This window comes from Rhinatrema bivittatum, chromosome 18 (genome assembly GCF_901001135.1).
Source record: "Rhinatrema bivittatum chromosome 18, aRhiBiv1.1, whole genome shotgun sequence".
NCBI classification, from domain to species: domain Eukaryota; kingdom Metazoa; phylum Chordata; class Amphibia; order Gymnophiona; family Rhinatrematidae; genus Rhinatrema; species Rhinatrema bivittatum.
In genome coordinates, this window is record NC_042632.1 from 51,842,815 (window position 1) to 51,869,293 (window position 26,479).

Consider the following 26,479-nt stretch of genomic DNA (forward strand, 5'->3'; position numbering starts at 1 on the left):
CCACACCGGTGTCAGGAGGTTCTTGGACACAGAGTGAAATGTTGCCATAACTGAAAGAATAACAACCGTATGAAGCTGAGGAAAGTAGGGCTTGTCTTGCCTAGGGCTCACGCAGGATGGTGTAACTTTATTGTTGCATATAGAGTCACTGGGGTCATATCTATGGTAACAATTCAGGCCTAAATCAGATTATGAGGTTGACAGAAGACCAACTGGATGGTCCCATGGGTTTTTGTTTTTTCAGATATTTTAAAATACTGTTGTTGAACTGTGCATTGATGGTTTTCATCTTTGCTTTCATATCAGGGATATTTGCTAATTTTATTTGTAAGATGTGTATTTTTATATTTATTGTAATTGCTGAAAGCTTACATTTAGGGTTACATTTAGATTTAGGATTGGCAGTCTAGAGGTCTGCTTAATAAATTAAAAAAATCATCTTTAAACATAATGATTTGTGCTTAATTAGTGCCCATTACCTGCAAAGAATCCCAGCCATCATTTCAGTGACAGCACTTCAGGGACACTTACAAAATACCCTTAGAAGCAAATGTCTGGGCAAAGAGAATGATGGATGGCAAAGGTGAGAGAGAGAGAGAGAGAGAGCAAGGAATAGGAAGAATATTGTTTTGCTTAGCTTTAGCAGATTATAATAATCTATTGAATTGAGGTGCAGGAAAAAAACATGACTTGCTCCTTCATCACAGGCAGTGCGTGTTTCAGAGCTGCGAGAGAACCCAAGGGTCCTGACTCTTAGATATATGATATAACCACAAGACATAAGGACATAAGAAATTGCCATGCTGGGTCAGACCAAGGGTCCATCAAGCCCAGCATCCTGTTTCCAACAGTGGCCAATCCAGGCCATAAGAACCTGGCAAGTACCCAAACACCAAGAAGATCCCATGCTATTGATACCATGAAGTCCATCCCCATCTCCCCCCAGCACCTCACAAATCAGAATCCATCACTAAGAGGCTGATATACTAGACTGCAGTCAGTTCCCCCATTTGCATCGATTTACATAACATGCAAATAGATTCACAGGGCTGGGTTGGTTTGTTTTTTTGCAGTAACGTCCATGCAAAATTATGGATTTGTCGCAAAAATTAAGTTCTCCTCCCTGAGGCATGCTTGAGTTTTGCAGAAGGATCACCACGTTGCACAACTTTCTGCGCATAATTTTACAACAGCAAAACTGCTAATGAACTGATTTGCACGATTCTTCAACTTCTGAGTGATTTGATATCATTTTTGCGAATGGCTTTGCAAAAGCGAAATTCTGCCTGAACAACAGCCAAGGGCGCACGTTAAAATTTGCCGGGGCAACCACACAGGCTGCTTTTGCTATTTTTTCCGTGCATTGTTGTGTTTGCAAAGCCGTAGCTTTGCCCCTTTGAGAAAAATGTGATTTATCTTAAGGGGGTGTCATTCGGAGTTTTCGGATATAACCGAAGCAAGGCGCATACGGAGAGGAGGAGAGAAAGCAGTTTCTCAATAAAGATGCATGCAAACCTTCTATGACTCTATTTTTTAATGAGCAGAGGATTTATGAGATGCAGGGAAATGTTTACCAATAAAAAAAAGGGGGAGGGGGAGGGCATTGGGCTTTTAGAGCTGATGAAGCAGACAAGTCATAAGACTGATCAAGGAGATAACTGTACAACCCTCAGGAAGGAGCTAAAAATAGAGGAGCCTTGGGTAGACAATAGCACAACCTGCAGACAGTGCTGGATTTAAGGAAAGAGCATCAGGGACACCAAACTAAAGGAAAACAAAGGAGCTTTTTTTTTTTTTTTTTTGCAAGGAAAACTAAAGAAGGAGACGGAGAGAAGGCCCCTTTATCAACTTTTGGAAAGATGCATTTAAACCGGGTGACCTTGGAGAAAAGGCAAACAATGGTGGCATTTAACGTTGGCCTCTACAGATTACAAAAAAATATATCCTTTTGAAAAAAAGTAGAAACAGAGTTTAGGACTTTGCTTGTACTTTGCCTTTTCAGGCAGATAAGGACCGTGGGACCCATCTAGTTTCTGCTCAAATCGAAGGCTCTTTTTTTTGTTTTCCAGGGTCACAGCTAGGCTTGTCGGTGCCTGTAAATAATGGTGTTGCACTTTTCTGGCGGTGGTGGTGCTGGACAGCCTCAGCATGCAGGCACCAGGTGCTCATGGCTCGATGGAGATCAGCCATGTCTAACAGCATCCCAGCCACTTTAGCAGAGGGCCGTCAGTGGCTGTTTCCAGACCACTACTGGCAGTAATGTGAGGAAGGGCTGGCAAGCTGTTTTAGAAGCAGAAGAGCAGAGGGCTGCACTAAAAGCAGCTGCAGTAAAGGCAGGTGATCTTTATCTTAGGAAGCAAACGAAAGTAAGGAGTTAGAGGGTATCGCCCGGATATCCCCTACCGGCGTCTTCACCTTCAGAACGGAAAAGAAGTTGGATTATCCGAGGGAAGGGTTTCCACCATGGAGAGGGGACCCTGGCCCACCTGGAAGGCTTCACCATTCCATGCCCTGGAGGGGGCTGAGACCATTTCAGGACTCTCATACTGAGGGACACTCGCGCAGCAACAGGTAAGATCTGAAAAGGGCCGCGCGTGCACCCATGTCTTGCCGTGCGCAAAGATACGCGCTATTTTATAAAGTATACGCGTAGGTTTTAAAATACTCTTCACGGGCACATGCCTGCAGCCTCTACATGCAGAGAGAGAGCACGTGCGAGAGAGAGAGAGAGCGCATGCGAGAGAGAGAGTGCGAGAGAGAGAGAGCAAGCACGAGAGAGGGCCTTTTCACAGGACTCAGCCTGACACTCAATATATGCACCATTGTATAGGAGTGAAGTCTTCACTCCTATACATTCTATAGGAGTGAAGTCTTCACTCCTATAGAAATAACCGCCAGTTCTTATTTACTTAACCCTATTCTGTAGACGTAAATTTTTCATGAAGACTGTAATCTGTAAACACCTGTATTTATTATAAGAACTTGTATTTACTATTTATATTTATTATTTAGCTATTAACATTGTTCTATTACCACTTGGTACTATTTCTCTCCTTCACCTCTAACTCTAAGTTCCTACTAAGTTAGCCATGTTATTTATACCCAATTGTTGGATGTAATTGTATATTTGTTTAATTGTTCAATCTGTTTGATGTAATTTTCTGTTCCTTGTTCCGTGTAAACCAAAGTGGTATGCACTAGTGCATGAACTCCGGTATATAAAAGCCTTTAAATAAAATAAAATAAAATAAATAAATTGTAAGGGGGCACTTTGATTTGGGGTGAGTTTTCGGGAGGAGGGTTGGCGTTTGGGGGGGGGTGTTACAGAAACATTCAGAGGTATCCATTGTAAAATTGACATCATTAAATTATTTTAGTCCTTATAAGCAATTCTGAAATCAAAATCAGGCTGCTCCCCCCACACGTACACACACACACGCATGTACCCTTCACTCACCTGCAGAGTCTGCAGGGTACAAATCAACTCCTCTTGTTAGAATTTTCATCGCTTATAAAACCTGAAATTCTTTAGTGATGTCAATTTTACAATGAATACCTCTGAATGTGTCTGTACCGCCACCCCCCAAACTCCAACCCACCTCCCGAAAACTCACCCCGAATCAAAGTGCCCCCATTACAATGGTGCATATATTGAAAGTCAGGCCGAGCCCTATCCAGTCTCTCTCTCTCTCTCAGGAAAATTAGGGGTTAGGTGTGTCAACGAAGTGATGCTGTCTTTCAGCCATACTAAAAGGATAATTCCATTACACCAGCTGCTGAACCCCTTTGTGCTGTGTACAGTAGAATACGCTGTAATAATGCGGCCAGGTCAGCTCCTGCAGAGGAGAATTCCACTAATGCATGATTTTTTTTTTAACCCCCTCTACATTGGAAAACCAAAATCGTTAAAATATTTTGCAGTTTTTAGAAGCATACGACTAGAGGAAGTGAGAAAAGCTTCCCCACTTCTGTATCACTGCATAATTAAAAAGGAATAAAGCAAAAGCATGAAGCAATGTGACACAGTATAATAATCAAATTTATAATAAATAATTTACGGGCTTTTAGCCCGCTCTTCCAACTGATGCTCAGGGTATCTTACAGGACTATTAGAATCCAGGTGTGCTGATACTGGGAAACATTGCACCAGGCTGAAATACATGAAAGCGTGCTATCTCATTATAACTAACCCTCAAATCAACTGCGGAATTCTTATGATAATATTTTAAATGCAAAATAAGACTGCGCCATATGTACAATTGTAACTCTCAAATACAATTAACTGTAACCAAATGTGTTCTTTAGTTGTTTCACCTTAAATCCGCTAGCACTGCTGTGGGAAGCACTCACGTAATGATAAAGCATCCCTCTCAGTGGATCAATGTACAACTAGTATGCAAATGAAGGCTGTTAAAGACGATGAGCAGAATTAGGGATAGGATAGGCCACAGGCCTTGGGTGCCAAATTCTGAAGGTATTCAAAACCTGGGACTGCCATCGGCTTCTCTCTGCTTTCCTCTGCCTGTGGGCACCATCATCTTAAATCTGCCCCTGGGGCAGGGCCAATCAGAGGGCTGGATCACCGAAACCAATTTTATAATCAACCATCCCAGGTTTCTTCAGTTCCACTCACTCATGGTAACGGCAAGAAATGTCAGGTAGATCTGTAAACTCGCTTTCCATGGTAGACCTGCTACCTGTATAGTCAACTGGCAAACTGACTGACAGCATGGACAACCAATCAAGAAGGTAAAAACAACAAATGCTTTGATTTCAGAAGAGTAAAGCTGATTGCAAAGGATGGATTTTTGTGATTAATGAAGCCATGTGTGCGTGTGCCTGTCCAGATTATCAGACTGCAGTATATAGTAACATGGGGGTCAATATTCAAAATATTTGTCCAATTAACTTTTGGAGGTAGCCAGACAAACCTTCCATTTTGAAATTAACCCATCATTGACTGGCTAAATTTTGTCCGGTGAAATCATTGCCGGCAAGGAATTCAGCCAGATAAAAACTAGTGGAGACGTTCCTGGGAAGACAAACTTTGACTGGTCAGTGCTAAATATTTAGTGCTGGGGTCCCCTCGACATCTTTTATTATTTTCACTTTCCAGTGCTACTTATCTTTTGAAGATATCCAGTTTTGTAGCAAATTATCCGGCTGCACAAGCCCAGATAACTTTAGACCTGCTCCGAACCAGATCTAAACCTCTCCTGCTGGTTACAACTGAAAATCAGCTGTTAGCCGGATAACGTAGGCCCGCTCCAGAATGGCCCTGGAACACCTCTTTTTTTTATCCGGCTAAATTATAGCCAAATAAGCGCCCCAATATTAATACAGTTGCTATTTGGCTAGATAGCCTAGTCACTAGGAGGTCAAGTTATTTCCTTGAGTGGACCCTCAACTGAAGCAGCTATTTCAGGAAGGAAAATTAGCAAAATACTTTCTCCATCAGTGAGACCTGAAATGGTTTACAAGAAGGCTAATGATGAAACAAAAAAAGACTCGTAACACCATAATGAAAATGTTCAAATTACATATTTATGTTCCAGTTCTCCTCACAAGTCAGCGCTGTCTATTACTTTCTTTAATTAAAATGCATCAGCTCAGCAGTTCCTTGAGAACTAGCTCTCCACACTGAACTGAAGACTTATTTTTCCTAATACATTCCATTTTCAGCTACTTACCGAAATAATGGAAAATGTTCTTTTTTTTAAATATTTTGTGCAATGTAGTATTTACACCATTTACATAAGAACATAAGATATGCCATACTGGGTCAGACCAAAGGTCCATCAAGCCCAGCATCCTGTTTCCAACAGAGACCAATCCAAGTCACAAGTACCTGGCAAGTACCCAACATTAGATAGATCTCAAGTTACTATTGCTTATTAATTGCCTTAAATGCAGTTTATGGAATTTTCCTCTAGGAACCTATCCAAACCTTTTTTAAACCCAGTTACATTAACTGCTATAACCACATCCTCTAGCAATGAATTCCAGAGCTGAGTGAAAAAGAATTTTCTTTGATTTGTTTTAAATGAGCTTGTTGACTTCATGGAGTGCCCCTTATTCCTTCTATTATCTGAGACAGTAAATAATCGATTTACATTAATCTGTTCAAATCCTTTCATAATTTTGTAGACCTATCATATCCCCCTCAGTCGCCTCTTCTCCAAACTGAACAGCCCTAACTTCTTTAGCCTTTCATCATAGAGCAGCCGTTCATTGCCCCTTATCATTTTGGTTGCCATTCTCTGCACTTTCTCCAGTGCAGCTATATCCTTTTTGAGATGCAGTGACCAGAATTATACACAGTATTCAAGGTGCGGTCTCACCATGGAGCAATACAGAAGCATTATGACATCTTCTGTTTTATTTTCCATTTCCTTCCTAATAATTCCTAACATTCTGTTTGCTTTTTTGATCACTACAGCCACTGGGCCGATGATTTCAATGTATTATCCACTATGATGACTAGATCTTTTTCCTGGGTGGTAGCTCCTAATATGGAACCTAACATTGTGTAACTACAACAAGGGCTATTTTTCCTTATATACATCCCTTTGCATTTGTCCACATTAAATTTCATCTGCCATTTGGAAGCCCAATCTTCCAGTTTCGCAAGGTCCTCCTGCAATTCATCAAAATCCGCTTGAAATTTAACTACTCTGCATAATTTTGTGTGATCCGCAAATTTGATCACCTCACTCATCATACCTCTTTCCAGATCATTTATAAATATATTAAAAAGCACCGATCCAAGTACAGATCCCTGAGGCTCTCCACTGTTTACCTTTTTCCACTGTGAAAATTGACCATTTAATCCTACTCTCTGTTTCCTGTCTTTTAACCAACTTGTAATCCACAAAATGACATTGCCTCCTATCCCATGACTTTTTAGTTTCCTTAGAAGCCTCTCATGCGGAACTTTGCTGAACACCTTCTGAAAATCCAAACACACCACATCTACTGGATCATCTTTGTCCACATGTTTATTCACCCTTTCAAAAAAAGTAGGAGATTTGTGAGGCAAGACTTCTCTTGGATAAATCCATGTTGGCTGTGTCCCATCAAACCATGTCTATCTAAATGTTTTTTTATTTTATTCTTTATAATAGTTTCCATGACTTTTCCCGGCACTGAAGTCAGGTTCACCGGTCTATAGTTTCCCGGATCACCCCTGTATCTGTTTTTAAATATAAGGATTACATTAGCCATCTTCTAGTCTTCAGGTACATCGGATGATTTTAATGATAGGTTATAAATTAATTGAAATAGGTCTGAAATTTCATTTTTTAGTTCTATCAGAACCCTGGGGTGTATACCATCCGGTCCAGGTGATTTACTGCGCTTCAGTTTGTCAATCTGGCCTACCATATCTTCCAGGTTCACCGTGATTTGGTTAGGTTGGTTTGTATAATCACCCATGAAAACCTTCTCTGAAACAGGTATCTCTCCAACATCCTCTTCAGTAAACACCGAAGCAAAGAAATTGTTTAATCTTTCTGCGATGGCCTTATCTTCTCTAAGTGTCCCTTTAACATTTTGATTAGTCAATGGTCCAACTTACTCCCTTACAGACTTTCGCTTCAGATATATTTAAAAACATTTTTATTGTGAGTTTTTGCCTCTGTGGCCAAATTCTTTTCAAATTTTCTCTTAGCCTCTTTTATCATTGTCGTACATTTAACTTGCCAATGTTTATGCATTATCCTTTTTTCTACTGATGGATCCTTCTTCCAATTTTTGAATGAAGATCTTTTGGCTAAAATAGCATCTCACCTCACCTTTTAACCATGCCGGTAATCGTTTTGCCATCCTTCCACCGTTCTTAATGCGTTGAATACATCTGGTCTGTTCTTCTAGAATGGTATTTTTTTAACAATGTCCATGCCTGTTGCACACTTTTTACCTTTGTAGCTGTAACTTTCATTTTTTTTCTAAATATTTTTCTCATTTTATCAAATTTTCCCTTTTGAAAGTTTAGCGCTAGAGCTGTGAATTTACTTACTGTCCCCCTTCCAGTCATTAATTCAAATTTGATCATATTATGATCACTATTGCCAAGCGGCCCCACCACCGTTATCTCTCACCAAATCCTGTGCTCCACTGAGAATTAGATCTAAAATTGCTCCCTCTCTCATTGATTCCTGAACCGATTGTTCCATAAAACTGTCTTTTATTCCTTCCAGGAACTTTATCTCTCTAGCAGACCCTAATGTTTCACTTACCCAGTCAATACTGGGGTAATTGAAATCTTCCATTATTACTGCAATACCAGTTTGGTTAGCTTCCCTAACTTCTCTTAGCATTTCACTGTCCGTCTCACCATTTTGACCAGGTGGATGGTAGTATACCCCTATCACTATTCTCTTCCCCATCACCCAAGGGATTTTTACCCATAGAGATTCAATCTCATGTAGAATCTTTATCCTGTTGGATTCTATGCCATCCCAGACATTAAGTGTCACCCTGCCACCAAGATGCTCCTCTCTGTCATTGCGATATGATTTGTATCCTAGTGTAGCACTATCCCATCAGAGGAGGAAAGCCTAGTGGTTAGAGCAGTGGGCTATGAACCAGGAGACCAGGGTTCAAGTCCTGCTATCGCTCCTTGTGACCTTGGGCAAGTCACTTTACACTCCATTGCCTCAGGTACAAAACTTAGCTTGTAAGCCCTCTGGGGATAGGGAAAATACCTACAGTACCTGAATGTAAACCAATGTGATATCTCAGATTGAATGTTAGTATATAAAAAAAGTGTCTCTGAGATGCCAATTAAGTCTATGTTATCATTCACTGCTATATACTCTAATTCTCCCATCTGACTTCTGGCATTAGCCTACAAACATTTCAAAGTGTGTTTTTTGATGTATTTACATTCTGCTTTTCGGTTGACAAGGATAAATTAGAATCTTTTAGCTCAGGTGAGTTTTAAATTATAGGCACTTGGACTACCTTTCTTATTATTGGAACCTCTCTGTTGTGATGCCCTAACTCTAATGCATCATTAGTGTCCTTTGAAGTATTCTTTGTGACTATGTGACTTTTATCCCAGAATATAGTAAGAAAAAATTGCCTCTGAAACATTAAAACAATCTAAAAGTGATGCAGATGGGATAATTAGGTAAGGTTTTATGGATAATACTTCACAGTTATGGCTGAAAATGCCTTGAACATATATAAGGATCAATTTTCAGAAGGCCTTTGGGTGGCAAAGATAATCGGGTGATTTTGCCTGGTCATCTTTAGACAAATTTTAATCTGCACTTAACCGGATGCGACTGAAAATTTCCCTAAATCTAGCCAAATCCATGCTGAGTGGTTAAGTCTTCACCCTTCATCTTTTTCCTGGCTGGCTAAACATTTGTGTTTCTGACCAGACAGATTGAACTGGCCACTGGGAGGGGTGGGGGTGGGATATTGCGTCAGAGGTTTACCCGGCTAATTCCAAACGTTAGTCGGGCAAACCTTTTGAAAATTGGCGCCAGTTTACCTAATTGAATGGCCACACATGTGTACAACATGAGCCCCTTCAGATCCTTTGTGGCCTGTGAAGAAAGAGCGAGTGCGGTCTTGAAAGCTCATTGCCTGCATCTCTTTTTGTGGATACACATTGATTTGTGCAATGTAAATTGGATGTTTGGTCTCTCTCCATCCGCCTCCGTGTTCATGGGTTGCTCTGCAGGGTGTGCGCTTGTGGCTGAATTTGGGGCGGGGGCATTTCTGGGTGCTTGCCTTATTGGCAGGATTGTGAAAGAGCACGATAAATTGTATTTTTAAATCGGTGTTTTGTTATTTTCCCCAAGGAAACTCCACCCGCGCCAAAGCAGGAGCATCTGCAGAAAAGAGGGGCAGTCTGAGGATTGCCTCCTTTATAGATATCGCAAACTACTAAGGCTCCAGGTTTCTCCAGAGCCAACCTGCACTCCAATTATAACCCATTATGAGTCAGGCTTTCGGGATTATAAATGACTGAAATAAAACATCCATTAAACCAGTAGACGTAATGCAATGGTACCTCTTATATGAACTGCAATAAGGGTGGAGAAATGCATTACAGGCTAGATCTGATAATGTGTTTCGGGGGCCGTAGCAGGTGCATTACTGTTTTATCACAGGAAATCAAATATTTAGTCCCTGTTTCGTTAATGCAAAGTACAGAGGTTTTATGCTGAGGCTTTACTTTAAATACAAATAGCATTTCAATTACCAGAGGGTCAGTGTTAGGGCACAATGTACTTACTGTAACCCAAGGACAGGGAAAAACACATTTTGTTTACCTCCTGTCTCAGAATTTTCCTCTGACAATCCAGAGTCAAAGCCCATGCAAGACTTCAGGCTTCTCTTGGATCGCAAGTTGTCTTCGTTAACTGACTATGTCTACTGCTGCTAATTATTTTTAGAAGTACTCAGCACTGTACCGACACACACAGAGCTTGCAATCTAGTCAAGACAAAGACACATGACCAACAAGAATCTAAGGGAAATTCACTCATTGCAGAGGAGGGGTTAGGAGTTTTCCTAAGTTAACTTTCTCTGAGGTGATACATAGTAAAGCTGCTAAACTTATCAGTCTCATCGATGCAATGGAAAGTCCAATAGACAGAAACAGGGAACAGGAAACGTCCTTTGAATTTATGGGGTGGCTGTTCAGTGCACACTGCGGAGTAAGATACAATCTGCTGCCAATTTCAAAGACTGTCAGGGAAATACCTTGTGCACATTTCTGTACACGAGCCCAGCGGGGAGAGAGCCTGCATCACATTAGCTCGACTCCCTCTCGTCTACATCTGGTTTCATGACCCCTGCAAATGGTAAAACTGCAAACTGCTCGTAGTGATAAGCGTTCAGTTGAATTTATGCATTGTAAAAGATCGATATTATGTAGTTTTCTGTTCTAAAATCGGCCTATTTCCTTTGGTCCGTTACTATTGAAGGTACATAGGTCTGTTTGTGATGTCAAATGCACAGATTTAAAGTGAATAATGGTAAGGGTATGCGAGCAGGAGTATTCTGACAGGAAACTGTTTGGGCTTTGTGCCCTTGTCCATGCTGTGGCCATAAAGTGTTTGCACTTAACTGAGTTTTCTCTAGTCGTGGTGTTTCACAGCCTGGTTCTCTTCTCATGTGGCTTGTAGTGGCCATGGACTGGCTTTTACTTCGGAGTCTGAAGTTTGCCATTACAGGGTTAACAGTTAGTAGGGTTGCTATGCTGAAAAATTCTCATGATGACAGAATGTTATTTGGATTTTGGATTTGATTACTCGTCTTTCCAAACCAGTGCTCAAGGCATGGTAGGCAGCCCCCTGCCCCCAGATGGTTTACAAAAAGTTGGTACCAAGGCAAATGACTTGCCCTAGGTCAAAAGGAGGGTTGTTGGGAGAAACGGGATGATCACTTACCATTCTCTGCTTCTTGCCCTACTCTCGTCCAATTGCACTACAGATGTTGATAGGAAGGATGTGCATTCATGTTCTAACAAAATGAAAAACAACCAAAAAAACCCACCCCCATTTTTCTTTGTTGGGAAATGTAACCACCTCCCCCCATCCTCCTGCACTGCTGATATATTAAGGTTTTTGTTTCCTTTTATTTTAAAAATGAAAAAAAACTCCAGCCCGCCAACATTTCAAACTCAACACCTCGCCTCTTTGGACCTTGCTCTACACCCTCCATTCAGCTGGATACCACTTACCTCATCCATGGGGGTTCCAGTTCTTAATTGGGGCTGGATCCATCCCTTGTTGCTCCTGCCCTGCTGGGTCCAATTTCAAAATGAAGCCAGGCTGAGCCTGCCGGCAGGCCAGGAGTGACTGGGGATCGCTCCTACCTCATTTGGACTTCTAGGACCTCATGGATGACGTCAGTGGTATCCAGGGAGGGTGGGGGAAAATCCTTTGGGGGGGGGGGGGTGTTAATCTAAAAATGCTAGCACTGGGCTTTTTTTGTTGGGGAGTGTCTAGGGCCCTGCCTTTGTGTTTCTAATGAACGAAATGAAAGAAAATGAACATCAAAGCGAAAAACGCATAAACAAAATAAACATTTTTTATGTGCACACCCTAGTTGATTGTTATAAACATAAGTGTCACATCAACATATAAAAAGTGCAAATTTACAATTCATTGTTTCCTAGATGATTACATCATAATTTTCTGACTACAATTTATTACAAAATATAAATCTGCTTTTTCTTCTGCTCCTAATAGTTCTGTATTCACCAGCTATGTACTGAATACCCCAAGACAATTATCTGCTCATCAATATCATTAAAAGTTAGTGGTGTCCTTTAATTCCTACCAAGGATTACTTTTGGTTTAATTTTGTTACTTCTAATTGAATAGAGTACAGGTAAAAAGCTTCTAAAGCTAGAGGAATGTGTCATATCTTGAAGGCCGAGGAAGACAAAGGAGACAGAAAGGCGTCATCCTCATAGTGCTCCTGTACTGAAACTGGAAAAGTGCTTTAGGATTTGAAACGTTTCTTTCCTACTGAAGTGTTGTGTTACTTGGCTGCCCTACTTCCTGGAAGCTGCAGTTACTCCATCTTTGGTCTCAGGACCTCACACCGCATTTGGCTCATGGCTTTCAGATCTTGCACCTCACACCCTGTCACAGGTTCCCTACGTGGCACACGCAGTACCCTGCTCCAGGATGATTTTTTTTTTTTTCTATTGTGACTCCCCTGGTGCCCTTGCTGCTCATCCCCAGGTGGCTAGGAGGAGCAACTGAGCAACCACAGGGCTGGAGGTTAACCTTCTTGGGAGGCACCACGCACCCAGTGCCACCTGTTGGTTGGTAGGGGCCATTGCTATAATGTAATCTGCTTTGAAGTGCAGAAAAGCGGAATGTAAATCGAACGAACGAGAACCGGAGCAAAAGATTTAGGCCTGACATTTGCCCAGCCGGGGTGACCTGGATGCATTTAGATGGTGAGGGCTGAGTGTTGCACTAGCTGGCTCAATTTGTGCGGCTTGCGATTTTAACCGCACCCCTTAGAGGGGGGGGGGCCGCAGTTTTAGTCGGGCAGATTTACTCAGCTAAAAGGGGGCCAAGTAAATCTTTTGAATGTTGACCGCCATAATGTTACAAGAATATCGGTATAAAAAAAAAATGTAAAATAAATAAATAAATAATGTACATGGCACTAGATCAACAATTTCCCCTCAGATGTGTTTTGCCAGTGGTGGGGCTAGACATTTCAGTGGTGTGATAGTGTGTCTTTTCCTTTAATAACTGCCGGTTGGAGGATGTCCAGATTTCACCAGCTTCTCCACAGGGTATTTTAGAGGGGTTCGAGGTAAGGGAAAATGATTGTTATAAGCCAGCATCTTTAAGAAGTTGTTTACTTGAGTCATCCATTCTTGGCTCACCGGGTGGTCATTAAGTAGAGATGTTGCTGTAATTACTGGTCCTGGGACTAGCTTGACATGAATACAGATGCCCCATTAGCAGGGAACGGCATTTACGCAATATTCCCATATGATACAGTATAAATAGAAGCACTGTATGTCATGTTAGAGAAGAACATATGAATCCTTAATGCACTTTACGGTTTTGAATTAATACTGGCAGCTTCTTGCCAATCTCATTTCCACTTCTGATCAAGGAAGGGAGGCGAGACTGGGGTGGTTAACTCACTCCAAAGCAGATTTGGCGATGGATGACAGAGAGGCTTAAAATTCGCTGATAATTCTGTTCTTAGTGATTGTCTTAGGCTCACGCAGCTCATCCCTGCTTGATTCGCCCATTGCCCCTTTCAGCCTGCAGAGGGTGAGCAGTGGGAAATTTTCAGAGTTTGTCAAGCAGTAACGGTCACGGGGAGGGCAAATTTCAGAAGCTGTTTACCCGGGCAAACTGGCGGTGGGGAAACTACCCTCCCTTTCCTTGGGCAAAAATATGGATGGGGGGGGGGAGGGGGTCAACAATGCGTGCGTACTTTAATCGGTGGGAAAAGCAGGTGGGATCGGAGGGGAGGTTAGGTCGGGGGAAGCAATAATGTGTGTAGCTTTGCATTTTCAGAACTCTGTGCATTATTTTGAAGGGAGAACGTAGGCGAGTATGCTCAGGAGAAGCGGGTGCAGATTTGTGCTGGTAGGTTTACCCTGGGGCAACTGTCAATGGGAACGGAGGCACATATGTCCCCTTTAAGAACTGGTGCAACGCCCACAGGTGAAAGGACCCCCTGGACCTTGCAATTATGTGGGCTGTTCTATACGACTGCCCCCCAGTTAGGTATCCACCAGATAGTTGACGGAAGAGGAGAGTGAACGCCCTAGCCTGATAAGGATTTTTGAGGTACAGTGTATGGGGGTAGAACTAATCACAGATGCTCCTCTAGCACACTGCTGCACCCACACCTACTTAAAAACACATATTGCTTTCAAACCTTGAACCCTGACTCCTCCTGATCACAACCTTGTGGATTTTAACCGTGTTTATTGTAATAAATACATTTCCTGAAGCCTTGACTACTTTGTAAGCTCCACACAGCAAGGCCAGTCTCTTGTGAGCGTATTTGTATAGTACTGTGTAACTCTAATAATAGCATTTACCCAAATACATTCTTGACTTATTGACCGCCAGGAGCATGCAACTTAATGCTTTTATCTCACTTTTTGGAAAATAAGATAGCTGGATAGAACAAACCCTTTTCTTTTAACTCTTGTTGATAATACCAAAATACAATTTTAAACAATTTCTCCTTACCTTTGAGCGCTGTAAGAGTTCTGTGCAGGGTCATGAGCTGCGGGGTACGTGTATGGTGTAGCTGTCTGTTTGTAATGTGTGTCTCCTAGGTTGTTTTGTATTTCAGGCCCTGCGTGTTTATTAATCTAAAACCTCACATATGGGAGGGGGCAAGGGGCCTATTAGTTTCCCCTGCAGTACATGGGGCCTCCGAGCCGTGCTTCTATAACACAGGGTGTGGTCATTTTTGTTCCTTAAGAGTTACCAAATGTCTCTCTGCTGGAGAAGTTTCTAAGTCCCAGATTGGGGTGGAATGAATCCTATGACATGAAGTAGCAGCATATTTGAAGTGTCCTGGGTTGTCAAGCTGTGTGCCATGGCCAAAGTTTTTCTGACCTGGTCAGCTGTACACAAACTGAAATACTTACTCATAATTACTTACCAAAGGTCATCAGGGTCGGAGGCATGGATTTTGACTAGGAGATGCAGAGCACTGTAGCATGGCCGAATTTCCTAGGAAGGCATGCAGACACTGCCTGCTGGTTAATGTTCAAGATAAAAGCCTTATCCCTCAGCTTTTGCATCAAGGTATTATCTGCGGCTGTATCAGGAAATTTCTTCTCCATCTGCTATTGTTGCTGGAAACTCACAGGGAGCTAAAGAAACACTCACTTATTCTTCAGCCCCAAACAGCAACATTATTTCATAAAATTGCTCACCTCATAATTCTGCATCAAGCTGGGAAATTAGGACTTTCTGGAGAGGTGACAAGCCTTTTTTTTTTTTTTAAAAGAGAAAGTCGGATCATACTAGAAGAGTTCTGGTATTGTCATATAGTCATTTTCTTAGTCATTTTCATTACTAGGGTTGGGGAAATTTTAAAAGTTCGCAGGCACATTGAGCTCATGCACACTGCAGTTCGTGGTGAAAGGGAAACAACACGTGTTTCTTTTCCTTTGAAAACTAGCCAGAACTACATTTTTAACGGGGGGGGGGGGGGGGGGGGGGGGGTTAACATGGGTAGGCACTGTGACCAGCACTCCTCACCTCACACCCCCATCCCATCCTACACGGGTCTTCAAGGCGCTGGCTACAAAATCCTTTTAATTTCTGGCTACACAGTCTCTTCACCCTCTCCCTGCCCTGTCTCTGCTGTTTCCCACTCTCTCTTTGAGGATAAGGCAACTACGTTATACAAGTGTTACTTGCTAAGGCTGCTGAAAAGAATTATGTAAAAGGCTTCTACTCAGCCCAGGCATTCCTGAACTTTGACGGGGAAGAAATTTCCAGGTTTGCAGCTGATTCCTGTGAACCTCTAAGACATGCTGCCAGGGTGACCATTTACTGAGTGCTCTAGAACATAGTAACATAGTAATAATGGCAGAAAAGGACTAACTGATCCATCCAGTTGGCCCAGCAAGCTTCTTATGGTACTATCTTCCATGTTATGCAGGAGGTTACCCCTATGTTTCTCTTAAGGGTAGCAACTACTGCTCCATGAAGTTATCCCCAAGCCTTATGATAACCTATAAAACATTTACTGCTAACAATATTTTTACAGGGTAATGAGCCTTCTAGAAAAGTGATCAAGTGCTGCTTGATGAGCTTTGCTAATGTACTTGGCTGTAGAAGCAATTCTGTGCTTTTTAACTTGTGTCTGCGTATCAGCACCCCAAACCATAAAAGTGAGGGCCTGTGTTGGTTGTTGTCTGAATCCAATTCCCCTTCCCACCTCCCCCCACCACTGAAAAAGTGGAGATCGATGTTGCAATTGTGTGAAAAGCCTCAAGGCCTATTGGGTAAGCGAAGTAATCCTATGCCTTCTGTTAAAAGTAGTGACTGCTCCATGCAGGTTACTCCCCTGCTTATCAGCTCCCAGTCCATAAAAGTTGAGGCCCTCGTTGGCTGTTGTCTAAATCCAATTCCCTTTGTCCCCCTGCCATTGAAGCTGAAAGCAATGTTGCAGTTGCATTTGCATCAAAAGCATCAAGGCTTATTGGTTAAGGCTATTAACTGCCGCTCCGTGCTGGTTACCCCCCCCCCCCCCCCCCAGCACTCTTTTCTTCATTTCCATCCTCTAGCCTTTAGGGATCCACAACGTTTATCCCATGCCCCTTTGAATTCTTTCACTGTTTCTATCTTCACCACCTCCTCCAGAAGGGCATTCCAGGCCTCCACCACCCTCTCTGTGAAGAAATATTTCTTAACGTTGGTTCTGAGTCGTCCTCCCTGAAGTTTCATTTAATAACCTCTAGTTCTAATGATTTCTTTCCAACGGAGAAGGTTTGTCAATTGTGCATCATTAAAATCTTTAGGGTGTCTGAAGGTCTGTATCGTATCTCCCCTGCACCTCCTCTTCTCCAGGCTATACATATTCAGATCCTTCAGCCTCTCCTCATAAGTCATTTGATGGAGACCTCCCACCATTTTGATCACTCTTCTTTGGATTGCCTCCAATCTGTTTCTCTCCTTCTTGAGATACGGACTCCAGAACTGACCACAGGTGAGGCCTCACTAAGGACCTGTACAACGGCATTATACTTACTGGTTATATTCCTCTCTATGCAGTCCAGCATTCTTCTGCCTATTAATGGGGCAGCCCTTTGCTGCTCTGGAAGCCTTTTTGGACTACAGGCAGTAATGTGGACCCCTGTGTGGTGAGGCAGCAAGAAGTACCACCATAAACCCGACCACAGTTAGAAGTACAAAAGTGGGACCTGGAGAGCTTCATCTATACAACCCTCATTCTCTCAGGTTGAGCGCTTGGTGAGGATGGCCAGCAGGACTTAAGCAGACCCCAAGGCGCAATCAGGTACAGTCAGAAGCCAGGAGACAGTCTGGGGTCAAGACAGGCATCAGGCAAGCAGAATCCAGTGGCTGGTCCGGAGTCAAGGCAGGCAGCAGGCAAGCAGAATCCAGAACAGTCCAAGGCCAAGAAAGGCAGGAGCAACATTGAGAACCAGGCACACACAAGCGAGACAGGAATCAAAAACAGGCCAAGGAACTTGTTGCCAAGGCAAGCAGACCAGGTCCAGGCAGGCTAAGTAGTCCTGAGCATGTGACATCATCATCAGAGCGATCACCCAACTCTCCCACCAGAGTGCGCAGAATCGAGAGCAGAGATGCGAAGCATGCCCTCTGTGTCTCTTTGCTGGGTCCTAGTAAAACACGCATCAGAGAGTGCAATGGAAGCTCCCTGCCGCACAGTGAGTGTCCGAAGCCGAAGACTGTGGGAAGGCGACTGAATTCTAACACTGGCTTTAGCTATCGCCTTGTCACATTGCTTCGCCATCTTCAGCTTGACAGACACTATCACCCCAAGACCCCCTCTCTTGGTCTATACTTACAAAGGATGAGATTGCTACTATGGTGTGGGGTGAAAATAAAAAGAAACTGTGGAGAAGGGTTGTGGGAAGCACGGGAATGAGGAGGAGAATTGCTGTCTTAATTCTGGGCACTAATTGTGTTCTGGGCAGCTTTAGCTTAAGAATTCTTAAGCCATGTGTAGGAAGCTCGGTATTTTGCTGATTCTCTCTGCACAGCTGCACCGATGGGTTCCTTTGGGTTGGGGACAGATATGTATTCAGAAAAGGGTTCTGAAAGATCTTATTGGAGGAGCAGGGAGTTTGCTAAACAATAAAGCCTCTATCTCCATTGTGTTTCTCAATGATCAGCCTTGCTTCTTCGCAAAACTTTGATCTTCAGAGGTGCTGGTCTCCAGCCAGTTTCTTGCACTGTGTGAAACAGCTATTCTCCTTTGGATTACCACGGTCTCATTTTTGAATCATGCACAGTGTAAAACGTTCTTTGGGAGCCGGGAATCCCTTTTACCTAGGCGATGCACTGAGAGTCAATGCATTATCCATTCGGCTCGACGCACACTGTAATTGCTATGGACAATTACAAGCAATGATATATTGGGAGGATAATTTCCAAAGAACAGAGTCAGCACAGACTTTCCACTAATTTTCAAGGTGAAAGTGGCAACCAGGAATGAATTTTCCAAGCAGTTATGTGCGTAAAGCTTGCATATACGTGCGTCAATGGCTTGTGTTTGACTAATCGCTATTTTAATATATAAATATCAAAGGTACACACATAATTTAGGTTTCATGCGCACATATACACAAATGAAAAAAAGGGGCAGTCTAGATGCATTTCCAGAGTGGGGCCAACAGTTAGCACACATAAGTTATTCACATTATTTTACCCCTACTAATTATTTTGCATAATTGATATCAGACTTGGTTATTGTGTACTATGGGTTGCTCAGGAGGTCTGGGTGAACTGGGGGGGGGGGGGGATGAGTATGGACTGAAGAGCCAGGAAGGTCCCAGTGACCTGGAGGACTGGGGTCTTGGGGTGATAGTGTCTGGCAAAGTGGTAGAGGAATCAGAGAACTGGTAATTTCAATTACGCGTGCATGCTTTAAAATATACTGACTTCCACGCGTAAATCGGGTTTTGCGCAATTCCTACTTTATTTTTGCACATAAAATATCTGTGTGCATATTTTTAAAACTGGTAGGTAAAGTACCTGCTTTCAATACATTGCACGTATTCGCGCTTAAGTGTGCATACGCACGTGTGTTGCGGGTAGACATACGTGTATTTTATAACATGTGCGTATCCGATTCGCACAGCATATAAAATACTTTCATAGATCGGTTTGCGGCTGGATACACGTCTATCTGGGGCCACGCAGAGCTGTTTGAAAATGATCCCCCTTTCTTTGTTTTTGAAAATTAGCCATCGGCACATGCAAAAACTCGCTTGCACACATATATACCTGCTGACGGCAGGGCACAGCTTGTGCCAGTGGATTTGTGCATATACTGTTCTTTTAAAAATGAAACATATACATGTAAATTTTAATTCTACCCCAACTCTGCCCCCTTGGAACTCCTCTTTTTGGTGGATGCGCAAATTTTGTGTGTGCACAGACTGGCAAATTTTCTAACATGCCAGGCCCTACTGTTTATGTAATCACCTGGCATGGACGGTTGCACAAACAGTCAAGAGTCACTCCCAGGTCTTTCTTTTATGTGGATAGCCTTCTCTCAGGCCCTCCCAGTGAATGCACAGTCTTTTTCTCTTGTTGAAATCACCATAGAGGAAAAAAAAATGGTGACAATGTGCACAGTCCAGTTTGAAAATTACAAAAGGTAAAATGAATGTTAAGAGTTTTTCTCTTTAGGGTAGAGTACTCCATCCTACAGTTGCTAAAGTACATCCTTTTTAGGGCTGAGGACAGGAGCTGGGCCCATTGGACATCTCACCGGATACTGAATCCAGCCCAAGATTAGGTACTCACAGGGTCCGGTGCTGGATCATTTCCTCTCCTTTGATATCTTGCCTGCAGATTCTAGAGATCAGCAGTATCCTTCAGCAGCACTGAGAGAAAGTCTCACAGCTTCATTACCTTCCTCCATTCTTTTTAGAACTGGTAGAGGGCCTTAGGGAAGAGACCTTTACTCAGAGCTTGCTCACCTCATTCTCTCTGTACAAGAAGAAGACATTTACTTCCTACTCCCTCCTAAACTCATTCAGGCTGTGCTCTGCCACCTGCTGGCAGAGCCCTGTCACAGCAGCCTGCTTTCCAGCTAGAACATTCTCCACTTCACCAATTCACTATGATGTCAATACTCAAAGCGCATTCAGCTGCTGAATATGCGCAACTTTTTAGCTCTATAAGTTGTGGGTGGGCAGTGGGCAAATTGGGGTGGAGTGACTTGTCACATAAACTTATGCGGCTAAGTGTGAATATATTCGTGTATATTCAGCAACATAGCTGTGCCGCTGAATATACCATGTAACTTACCTGGATTAAGTTATATCTGGCCATGCTATTTAAAAGGCCGGCTTTGAATACTGACCTTTATATCTTTTGACCAAGAGTATACTACTGCTAACATATAATTCATGACATATAAAATCCAAGGTTTCAGAAGTCATCGGATTGTCATTCTTCTGACTCTAGAGGAGACTCTAGAGGTAAGAAGGGCCACACTATAGCACCATCTACAATCTTGTGATCATCACTGCTGTGGGTTAGTGTATCTCCATTGGTAAGGTAAGGTCATTTTCCTAGCAGGGATGGTGCAACATTTTTTGTTTACAGAGCACAATGTTCTAATAAATAATAATTAAAAATACATTATACTGTCAGAAAAACACTGAACATTCCTGCATCATTCCTATGATAATAGATTAACACTGTGCTTACTTTTATTTTAAGGAAATACAATTTTTAATTAAACAATATACAGTAGATGTACCCATTCCCCAAGGCAGCAACAAAGCACCTTCATATTGCATTTGTCATCAATTATTTATAAGATCATGTTCTTTTCTCATTAAAACATATTTTTTAAGGAGTGAATTTTCAAAGATTTGAGTGGCAGATTCTGTGAGTAAAAATTGGCATACATTTTTATTTTATTTTATTTATTTAGGCGTTTTATATACAGTCGTTCCAAAATCAGATCACAACAGTTTACAATATCATCTTATGGTTGCTGGGTCAACATTCCCATTCTGTTTCAATGCTCATATTCTAGGTCAATATAACAATGTCCATTTTCTAGCAAATATATTTCTAGGTCAATTTTATACAAAATCTAGTTCATCTCAACAGTAAATGCGTATTCTTGGTCGATACATCAACATTAATTGGGGTGCTTTGAAGTAGAATTATAATCTAAGATTTCCCTTTCATTATCCTTCATAGAGAGGAGGCAGCAAATAGAGAGGAGGCAGCAAACACTGCACGGAGCGGCAGTAGCCACTGAGGCATTCACGGAGCGGGATGCCAGTGGCCAGTAGTTGGTGTTCCACTTTCATGCAACAAAACACTGCACGGAGCGGCAGTAGCCACAGAGGCATTCACGGAGTGGGATGCCAGTGGCCAGTGGTTGGTGTTCCACCTTCACGGAGCGGAAGGATGGAGGGCTTCCATCTCAAAAAATAAAAAAAAAACAAACAAGCAAACAAAACAGGGGTGGATAAGGGGCAGGGGTGTGGCCTGCTAGTTGCGGCGGTTGCTACCCCTGATTGAGCTGGATGTTCACTAGGATGGCGCTGCTCTCTGCATTGGTGGAGGGGTGGAAGGGAATTGGGGCCGGAGGGTGCTGGAAGCCAATAGAGACAGGTGGGAGGGAGAAAAAAGGGGGAAAAATAAAAATGGATAAAGTGCGTAGCTTGCTGGGCAGACTGGTCTTCTTCTGCCGTCACTTCTATGTTTCTATTATATTCAGAATACATCACTCAATAATTATTACTCAGACTGTTAGCATAGTCTTATGTTCCGACAGCTATGTTATTAACATATTGGAGTTTTACGTTAGTTCGTATGCATTTATAAAGAGCCATTTTTTAGTTCTCGTTTGAAATACTTTCTTTCTGTTATCTGGCATAGCGACTCTGGAAGAGAGTCCCATGGTCTGGGGCCCGCTGTGGAGAACATTCGGTCTCTTATTTGTGTTAGGTGTGTGTCTGTATTGTGGGAACCTTTAGAAATCCTTTGTTTTGCGATCTTAGGGCGTAAGGTTGAAGAGTCACTCCTATTAGACATGCGCGTAAGTGGTCTCTCTGCACAGTAAGAGAATTTTCAGAAGGGTGGGCATACATGCATACTCTTGCTGCTGCGTGGAAAAGCATGTGTGTACAAAGAGGATGTTTTGAGGGCGTGCTGGAGGAGGATTTGGAAGCACGGGCACATTTATGCATTTTATAAACAATGTGCATGCATACGTCATCCAATATCCACTTGCCTTTATATCTGCTAAATGTGGAAAAAAAAATCCAGCAGCTCTCTTCTGGCTGTTTGTGGGTGGGGGGTCTGGAGCAAGGGGTAGGGTGTATATGTGAACTGGTGGAGGATGTGGGTGAATTGGTAAAGGTCTTGATAGACTGGTGCAAGTCTTGGTGAACTGGTAATTGGAAGTACATGTAAAATTAAGTAGTTTTGTAAGCGAGATACACACATACATCAGCAAACATTATAAAATACCTGCCTCTGCACATGAACTCAAGGTTATTACATGCATGTTACAATTATTTAACATGCAAAATATATATACATACTTTTATAAAATAGGTGCATGCAATTTGAGGATCCCTGTGTAAAGAAATTAGTGTGGACTGAAACATATGCACCTACTTTCAGGGTGCGATATGCAGTATTTTGTAAACCGTGTGGATCCTAATAGAGTTATAAAAACAGTATCTGAAATCACGAAAGCATGGGATAAATATAGGAGATCTCTAAGGAAGTGATGAGTATTATAATGCTAAATTAATTGGACGGATGGGCCATATGTTTTTTTTTCTGCCATCATGTTTCTATAAAATAAAAGGCATAATGTTAGTGCCTGCATGAATAAGTAGACGTGCCTGAGTTATGCACACTGTTGAAACTTACTCTCTCTTGGTCTGCTACTTACAGATAGAGAGTTTCAGCCATCATTATCGCTTGCTACTTATTCACTGACCTAATGAAGGGAGCATGGTTCTCAAAAATCTCATCCACAACACGGTAAGTTAAAAGGTATCACCTACAACTCATTTCTTGACCTTTCTTTAAACAGAAGTAGGTGGACCGATATACCAATCACACCAGCTTATGAAAAGCATCTTAAAATAGTATTTCTAAGACTGGAAATCAACAATTAGAGGAGAGAAGATTTTAGGTGTGTTTAACCTATTTTAGACCAAACTGTGCCAGGATCTAACACCCATCTATGCTTTTTTCTGTATTTGAATTATGAAAAGTGGTTTAGAACAAGAAGGGGTGGTGGGCAGCAGAGGGGATATTAGACTAAACGAGGCGCTTTCTGCTGTAACAGCAATCAGCCCTTGTACTGTGTAAGTGTTAATTGTTTCGGCAAATCGTGGAAAATGGCCAGAGGACAGCTGCTTTATCTCTCCTTCCATCTCACGTTCCTCAGCGCCGGTGAGCTGCACACAGCAGCATCAGCAGCAAATAAGCCGCTGCAATCAGGGCTCACATTCCAGTCTATAAGCCTGCAGTCAAGGGAGGACATGTTTTTAGAAAGTTACAGGTGTGGCATAGGGTCAGTCTACTCATGAGGGGCTAAAGAAAAGGAAACGAGGGTCAGGATGGAGCCAAACTGACTTCTTGGTGTCAGAGTCTGGACCTGGTGAGGATGTCAGATGGTGCAACAACTGAAGAGCACAAATATGTCATAAAACTGACACAGTGTTTTCTTCCCAATTTAGCTGATAAACATTGACTGTGACCATCACAATAGGCATTCCCGGCAGTGAACTATCTTCATTTGCCTTTTATTTAATCATAGGCCACGTGTTCATTTTTCAATTTTTTTGTGTATTATGCAAGTAAAATGCACTTATCTTATGTATCAAATATACCTGCTAAAGCCTTATTTGCATATGATGTTGCTGCATTTACATGCAGGTAAACGTTTTGTGCTTGCATGCATGCTAACGTATTTTCAGATTGGTTTAGCATGCATGCTAAGTTCTAGTGCCCAGGTCCCTCCCAAAGTGACAGAAATAATAGCACTGGGAAGGCCAATGAGCGAGGATACAGTATCAGTGCACTGCCATTATACAAGGTTACAGTGACAATGATGAGAATTATCTTCGTGATTCTTTACTGTGACTGACTTTTGTGACAGTCGCCATAGTGAAGCATTACATTGACTCTCTGTGATGAGAATGGTGCCCAATAGCAGAGGGGCTACAGAATGCCCCTGGTGAGGTCAGAACTAAAAGAGTGGGAGCTGACTGTGAGCCTGTACACAACGTGATTCTGGAATCAGAGACTAGGGAACGTCCATTTTTAAAGTTCTAAATACAGATACAGAGATTATTGTATTTGTATCCCCAGGTTTTCCTCTTTCACAGAATTCCCACCAACCCAGATGGCCATGCTTGGGCAACACGGGTGCTCTCGCCAACTGAGAGGACCAGAAGGATGCTTCTTACAAAACTAACCTCAGCGCTGCTCCTTCAGCCAACAGGTTGTTGCCTCATTGGTGGCAGAAGCAGCCGCTTTTTACTCTCGCCTCAGAATCAAACGCGTGGGCTCTGTCGCACACCTGACCTCTGCTGGCCCTCTCAGACAGGAGACTTGGATTGTCTTGTGGCTAAGGCCCGACGCCACGGGGGCAGCCCAATAAATGGATTTGTTGTATGCTATTTTGCAATGTGCAGCCTTTCTGTTTTATCCTGCCCAGGCCGCTAGGCGTGCACCAAACACTGCATTTAAGCTGCACCGTACCTTGGCATTTCCAGCCTCCTAGTTAGCTGCTTCGTTTGATGCATGACAAGCGTCGTCTCATTTCCATCCTTTGCTTCCCGGAATAAATGTATTCATTATCAACAACTTTGTTAATGTGTCTGAGTTGGTTTTTTTTTTTTTTCCCCGATTTGGGTTTGAGGATATGCGCTCATTGCCACTGTGTTAGAAAACTCAGCCACTGCATCTGGGCTTCGCATAGTGAGCAGCACTGAAGCACAGAGAAGGAAGTTGTGAAGCCGTTCAACTGAATGCAATGCATTAGCATCAGTTTAGTGACTCATGTGAAAGGCAGCAGCAGTCTCGGTTCAGTCCTGCTTGAATGAGTGTCCCCTGAACTCTTCCTTCCAATGAGGCGTATTGGGGATGTGGCTAGCAGGCTCAGCAAAGAAGGAGTCCAGAGTACCCCCCCTAGTCCCGCAGGGCAGAGGTCAGGCACCTTGATAGAGCCAGAGAGGGAAGCCTTCTACAATAGCATTGATGGTGCTCCTCCCATCTCAGGGATTAAAGGAGGACTCATTTCTAGTGCTGGCAACCTGGCACGAGCACTACATTCACTATAAAAAAAACAAACAAACACGAGGTTCACGTTGAGAGAGGTTTGTCTGGCAAAGTCAGCACTTAGGGGCTTCAGAATTCCCACCGGATTCGCTGCCAGCTAACAACTTACCTGGATATCTCCGTGGGGTGGTGTGCGGGGGCATTCTCCGGTGGAGCAAAGTTAACCAGACAACTTATCCAAAAAATGCTGATATTCAGCGCTAGCCGGTTACTTTTACAACCGCAGTGAGGCGCTCCTAAAGTTAGCCGGATACGTTTATCAGGATAACTTGTAACTGGGTATATCTGGTGGTGTACACGTGCTGCTGGATATCTGGTATTAGTAAGATCAGCAAACAGAGCACTTCTACCCATTCCATCCGTAAAAACAGCAAGACTCACCCAGGTGAGGGATCGCGCATTATCTCTAGCCGGACCCACAATATGGAACTCCATGCCCCTTGACCTCAGACTACAGAGCAATCATAAATTTTTCAAAACGCAACTCAAAACCTGGCTTTTCAAACAAGCCTTCAAGAAGGAGAACAAAGCAGGAAATTAAATAAATGAATTTAAAGATAAGCGGCATAAAGCACCCAATGACTATTTTCCAGCTCCTAATGGAATTAGTTCAACCTATTTTTAACTATAGTCAACCTTCAGAATGAAACTCTACTCAACACTCATCCACAAGTAATGTCTTTTGATATAAACTCATGTTTGTTACCGAATTCTAATGGCACCACCCATGTAAATTATGAGATATATTTTCCTTTGATATAGGTGCCCTATTGTAAACCGTTATGATGGTGAATAACTTAATGACGGTATATAAAAACATTTAAATAAAAATAAACAAACAACTGTGAAGGCTCACCGCCCGTGCTGCCCTGGGAGCCGCTCTTCTGCCTCCAGCTCAGGCCCCTCGCGAGTCCTGGATATCCCTGGAGTCCCTCAGTCGC

At 42.6% G+C, this 26,479-nt stretch overlaps 1 long non-coding RNA gene across 1 annotated transcript; it reads left to right on the top strand.

Annotated features, from left to right (window-relative positions):
- The first annotated feature begins 2,083 nt into the window (after positions 1–2,083).
- Positions 2,084–25,034, top strand: LOC115079961. The gene is made up of 3 exons (XR_003853464.1): positions 2,084–2,571; positions 23,139–23,228; positions 24,567–25,034. It is a non-coding gene; the product is annotated as an uncharacterized LOC115079961 (long non-coding RNA).
- The last annotated feature ends 1,445 nt before the right edge of the window (positions 25,035–26,479 follow it).